This window comes from Balaenoptera musculus, chromosome X (assembly GCF_009873245.2).
Source record: "Balaenoptera musculus isolate JJ_BM4_2016_0621 chromosome X, mBalMus1.pri.v3, whole genome shotgun sequence".
Taxonomy (NCBI): domain Eukaryota; kingdom Metazoa; phylum Chordata; class Mammalia; order Artiodactyla; family Balaenopteridae; genus Balaenoptera; species Balaenoptera musculus.
Window position 1 is genome coordinate 84,796,733 of NC_045806.1, and position 6,017 is coordinate 84,802,749.

Consider the following 6,017-nt stretch of genomic DNA (forward strand, 5'->3'; position numbering starts at 1 on the left):
GGTGGGGGGTGGGCTTGGGGACTTTGAACAGAGTCAGAACCCACTTAGGCAGCTTTCTACCAAAAGGAGCTTTATAACTTAGAACCCTGCAATTGACTTAATTTGCCTAAGTTTATATACATACATACCTATCCTACATATCTACTGTACATCAGTACTCCCCTGGCCTCACTCACACATTAAATTCTAATACCTCTTGAAGTATTAATGTTCTGCCTTGCTCTTTGTTAGTCCCAGCCTCTGGTTGGACAGACAGATGCCTCCTGGCTGCTCCCCTAGGATGTCTCTCCATTCATGTTTGAGGTGAGCTGCCCTCAAGACCAAAGCAACAGAAGCCTGTGGCCACAGAGGAATCTAACAGGAAGAGTCACTCTGCTCTCTTCATTCATTCCACACCTTGTTCCCTGGAGACGTGGGCCTTGGGTAAATCTTCCTGGGCTCCTCTAAACAATGGTTCAGAGGCCAAAATAGAACAAATCCAAGCTCTACTCACCCCATGCAGAAAGGGAGGAACAAATAGCCAGGCTAAGACACAGAGTACATCCTCTTGCCCCTTCCAGTTTCTAAGTCTGGCTCAGGGCCTTAAAGAAAGTAGCAGTTGCTACCAAGGTCAGGAGGGTGTGAGATGGTTGGGGTGCTCTCTTATAATCAAGCAGTAGGCCAGTGGGCAGAACTGCTGGGGATTTATCTACTGCTGGGCAGGGAAGGCAGTGGCTTGGGTCCAGAAGCCAAGGATTGCCTCCTTCTAGAATCACCAGGGGGCACTAAGCCACAGGTTCAGGGTGTCAGACTTCATCATGACATCTGCCTTAGAGCTCATGAGGTCTCTGGGCAGGAGCACTGGTGATGCATGGCGAGCAGGTGGCAGGTGGGTATCAAACACAGAGCCTGGACATCAGTTACTGGGGTTGGGCGCGGGGGAGCTATATTTGTAGGAGCCTAGATTGTAGGTAGGAACAGTATAGAAAAAATTTGCTCTAGGACACAGAGTTCAGGGTCTTTGAGGCATACGCCTGCCTAAGAGAAAGTGGGGGCCCTGCCCTAGGGCTGTGGAGACTTACCTGCTCAGCTGGTAAAGAGGGCAGAGGTTATGAAACAATCTTACCAGGAGAGTCCTGGAAAATCCTTTTCGTAACTGCTACTCCACCCGAGAGATCTTGGGCTGTTGAGGGCCTGTGGCAACCGCAGTGGGCCATGGTAGAGAAGACGTAGATCTCGTTATGTAGGATTTGTGCTATAGGTAGACTGAAGCAGCAAGTCAAGAGTTGAATTCTCAGTAATGGGGTCAATGACACTTCGTGGTCCTGGGTTTACCTTGATGCCCGAGGTGAGTATATCGCTTGAGGGTCCAGTGATAGTCACTGCAGCATGTGTGGGCAGTTTTCCCGCAGTGAGGTAAACGGGTCTTTGGGCACTGTGAATTCAAATTAAGGTGGGATTTACTGAGATGTGTTGCATGTTGTTAAGCATCTGTCTTGTATCTTGTCTCCTAGAGGTATTGTGTGTGATGCTGCGTAGTTTTTGGCCCCGTACTGGAAGGGTGGCGAAGGGAGTTGCTGGGTAGGCAACCTAATGAAAACCCCTGGCTTGTGGGATTAGCATCAGTGATAAGGAACGTGTTTGCTGCGGTTGTTGTCAAATAGTATCGGGGAACAGTTAGGATTGATAGGTAATGTATTCTCGACAGAATCTGGTAGAGGCCAAAAAACCATTATGAAGGTGCCTCTGCTTCTAGTGAGAGCAGAGTGGAGTCAGGTTGCGACAGTCCAGCCACCGCAGGGGGTCTTCCAGGTCCCGACAGAGAGGGGTAAGGGACTGAATAGCACCATGAGTATGGGGTCAGAAGGACCAAGACAACTGATGGTTGCAAGGCACTTTATTTAGAATTTACTGAATCATATATAGACAGAAGAGGAACTCATTATTAGACAATGAACCCATAGAATTGCTTATCGTCTCAGTTCAGTCACCACCATGGACGTCAACAAGTTTACAACAACTATCCTTGAACATTATCTTCCCTTAACCGGGCACACACACAGCCCCCAGCCATAAGGAACAACCAGGACTCTCAGTTCCCTGAGGTCTCCTGGCTTGAGATAGCTTTGCTAATCTCTTTTACATTCCTCAGGCCTGGGAAAAAGAGTGCATTCCAAGTCAAGGGTAAGGGCTTTGCTTTTTGTGAGAGACATACTGTCTCCTCCAGGAGTTACCTCCGGCTAAGACTGCATGCTTCCCACACAGGTTGATTGGGAAATTATTAAGGAAGGCTGACTGGCTGGAGGACATCAGGCTGTTTGTTGTATGGTTCCTTAGAGAGGGTCCTACCCAGGAGGATACGCACCCTTCCCTCCAGAATGGAAAGCCCTTCAAATGCCCATTTCCTTCCAGGCCCAAAGTTTGGAGATATTTCCTTGTAGAGAAACCTGTTTGAGTTTGTTGTACTTTAGGAGCTGGGCTGGCAGGCCATGGTAATGCGAAACCCTGAGGCCAAGCAGAGGCAAATCCTGGGAGATGGTTTCCTTCCCAATGAATTTTAATGAATACCCATGATGCTTGAGGTGTGTGTTTGGGATCTGGGCTCCACAGTCAGCTTTGGGCTAGAGCATTCCTTGAAGAGGCATTCTCAATGGCAGACTCACGGCCTCTGAGACCATTTCAGGCCAAGACTCTCATCAAAGTTCCCTTGACATGGGTGACAGATAGCTAAGAAAGTAGCTACCTTAAGATGAACAGTCCTGGAGGAGAAAGTGGGGGCCCTGCCCTAGGGCTGTGGAGACTCACCTGCTCAGCTGGGCAACTCTGTCTCTGGGCCTTCCTGCCAAAATCTGGCCCTGAGAACAAAGGAATACTTCAGCTCCTTCTTGTTCTTTAAACACCAATGACTGTGGGAGAGGGAAAGGCTCAAGGCCAGGGCTCAGCTCCCAGCCTCCATCTCCTCCCACAGCTGCCGCATTTGGGGGGGCACCTGCCCAATGTCCTTGCTGTCCCCAGGGCAGCCTTGAGGCCAGACCGAAGCCTGCGATGCTGCTCGCTGGCTGCAAGGACTGGTCACAAGGATGGGATTTGGGGAAGTGGCAAGGGTGGCGCACAAGTCTAGAAAAGTTTGGGATGAAGGGGCGGGGCTGGGGACAAATTAGTTAACTTTGCCACTCACTGTGGTGCTTTTCCCCTTTCCCTTAAATTCTGCTTTGAAAAGAATAAATTCGTATTTGTTTACTTTGGTTCCTCGGGTTACACTCTTTGACTCTGACACTCCACATCTTTACCTTATTTGGGTGTGAGAGAAGAGGGTGGGGCCAAGAAGCCACAGGAACACTGCAAAACATAGGCCACCAGAAGAGTCCAACACCTACAGGACAAGAAGACACCCCCACTAGTCCCATCCACCACTGTTACCTGGACTGGTCGCCTCTCAAAGCCCCACACAAATTAGCTAGTTATCAGCTCATGGGATGAGCTCTTTATAGCAATGGTTCTTCAACACCATCCTCATCAATCTGAGGAATTTTTCACCAGCCTAAAGCATTAAGAGAAAAATCTGGACAATGCAGTGAGTTTCCATAAAGTTACATATATTCAATTTAAAAATCTATCCTTTATTCTGAGATTATGGTTATATATTTGGGGGGGGGTGTTAAAATGTCCCTGTGAATTGGTGGCGATAGTTTTTTTTTTTTAATGCCATTTTCTGGCAAAATAAAACCCTGTCAGTCCCTCCTCCCCACCACCAATTTTTCTTTCTTCACTGATCTATAACATCCCTGTCCAACAGAAATATAATGTGAGTCACATATGCAATTTTAAATTTTCTAGCGGCCATATTAAAAAGGTAAAAATAAACAGGTGAGATTAATTTTACTAATATTTCGTTTTACCCAATATATGCAAAGTATTATCATTTCAACATGTAATCAGTATAAAACCATTATTGAGATATTTTATATTCTTTCTTTTTTTACGAAGTCTTAGAAATTGTCAAGTAAGCTGACAGATTCAACTGGTAAAAGAGAACAGGAAACCCACATACATCCAGGCACTTCATTACTTAGAGACAGCAAAAGCAAGACCAGCAATGGGATCCGTTCCGTGTCGCTGTTGCACAGGATGACACTGAAACAAAAGGGGCCAGATGACATGCAACATGAATGGCAGGACACCATGTTGCTGAGTACCAACTCCACACCGCTGCTAAGCAGCTCTATGGCCTGCAGCTGGACCCTTTGGGGCAAGGGCAGTGGAGTGGAGAGGCAGGCAGAAAGTCTCATGCTCACCAGAATGAGGGAGGCAGATGAGAAACTGCCCCATGACAGCCTCCCTCAAAACAGGGAGGTGAGTGAGAAATGGTCTTGTCTCAAATCCTCGTGAGATTGCCCATCTTCCCAGGTTCCAGGAGGATCACAGGGCATTCTGCCAAGGCCTGGGGCCACCTGCAGTTGAGCCTTGCCTTTGTGGAAAGACACACCTCAATTTGGCCTAGCCATATGTCAAGTGCTCAAAAGCCACACATGGCTAGTGGATACCATATTGGACAGTGCAGTTCTGTAACATGCCTAAGTCTCAATCACTGTGCTATAGAAAAGGAAACCTTCATGATATATTACGTGTGTGTGTTGGGGGGAGGGAGGGAGTCAGGGCGGCAATAAGCCTTGGGTGACTGGAGGGCAGTGGTGAAGCAGTTACCCAGGGTTACAAGATGTGGTAGTAGAGGGAACAGAAGGGCACCACAGATACACAAATTTGCTCCTTCCCGTTGTCTTCCCTTCCCCACTGCCTCTCAGCAGAGCTCTGGCTGCTCTTGGGCTACAGTATTGGACAGAGGCTGGACTAGGGCTCTTCTACTTCTCTCACCCCTGGATGCCACCTGTGGTCTATGTGCCACTCTCTCCGGCCTCAGTCTCTCCAGCCACGTCCCCAGGGTACTTTTTATGTTTTTGCCACAGTCCTATGCCATCCTTCATCTGGAAAGGTCTATCTTCTTTTCAAACCCTGCCTCTTCCCCCACCTTCTGCCTCTGACAATTCCTTTTCCCTATTCTTTCTTCTCATCTTCTAAATTCTGGGTTTCTGAAAAAAAAAAACTTAAAAAAATCATCTTGGTTTTCAAGCTATCCTCTAACTTTTCTCCTAATCTTGGCTTCATTTTGTTTGTCCATGTCTCTCTCCCTCAGACCCACTTCTTCCCTGCATTTGTCCCCAGCATTCCTTCTATCTTCATCCCTTCTCCATAGGCCCTGCCCATGCATACTGACTTCCCCTTCTCTGCCCTTGGCTTATTACCTTCAACTTGGAATGAGAGCACTAAAAGTGGCAGAGAAATCTTGCGGGTTCACTTCCTAGAGTGGCACCGACTTCATCAATTGGGACCAGACCTGGGTCTAGCTGGGCTACTTCCAGAAAACCTTCAGATGTCTCTTGGTGATAAGCATTATCACCCTTGATTTCCAAATAAGGACATAGAGGCTCTAAGAGGTGTAGGGACTTGCCCAAGGTAGGTAGCAGAGCCAGGATTCCAATCTTGTGTTCCTTCCACTACAACATAATTCAGTGCAAATATTGGAGCTGCCATTTTTGTTACTTCTCTGTACCTTCTCTCAAAATCCCAATGATGTATGGTGAATATGAGATGATCTGCTTAGTTCATTAGGAGTTATCCTAAGAGCTCTTTAGAAGGATGTCCCAGTGCTGACAGCATCTTCTTTCGTTTCCTAACTGCAGAATTTATTGCTTGTTTCACCAGTTTCCTTTTGGATATGAATGTACTTATCATGGGAGCTGTTTAATAAAGTGACAGTAATCCACTTAAGGAATTTATTTATTGCTTAAAGAATACAGACTAGAAAATCTGAACATAGCTAAAAATCACCAAACTGGCCCAGGGTTTTTAAGGAAGTTTTCACAGGCAATACAAGTATCTGTTTTTTGTTCTTTTTTTTTTTTTTTTTTTTTGGCCACAAGGCTTATGGGAGTTCCCAGACGAGGGATTGAACCCAGGCCATGGCAGTGAAAGCCTGGAAC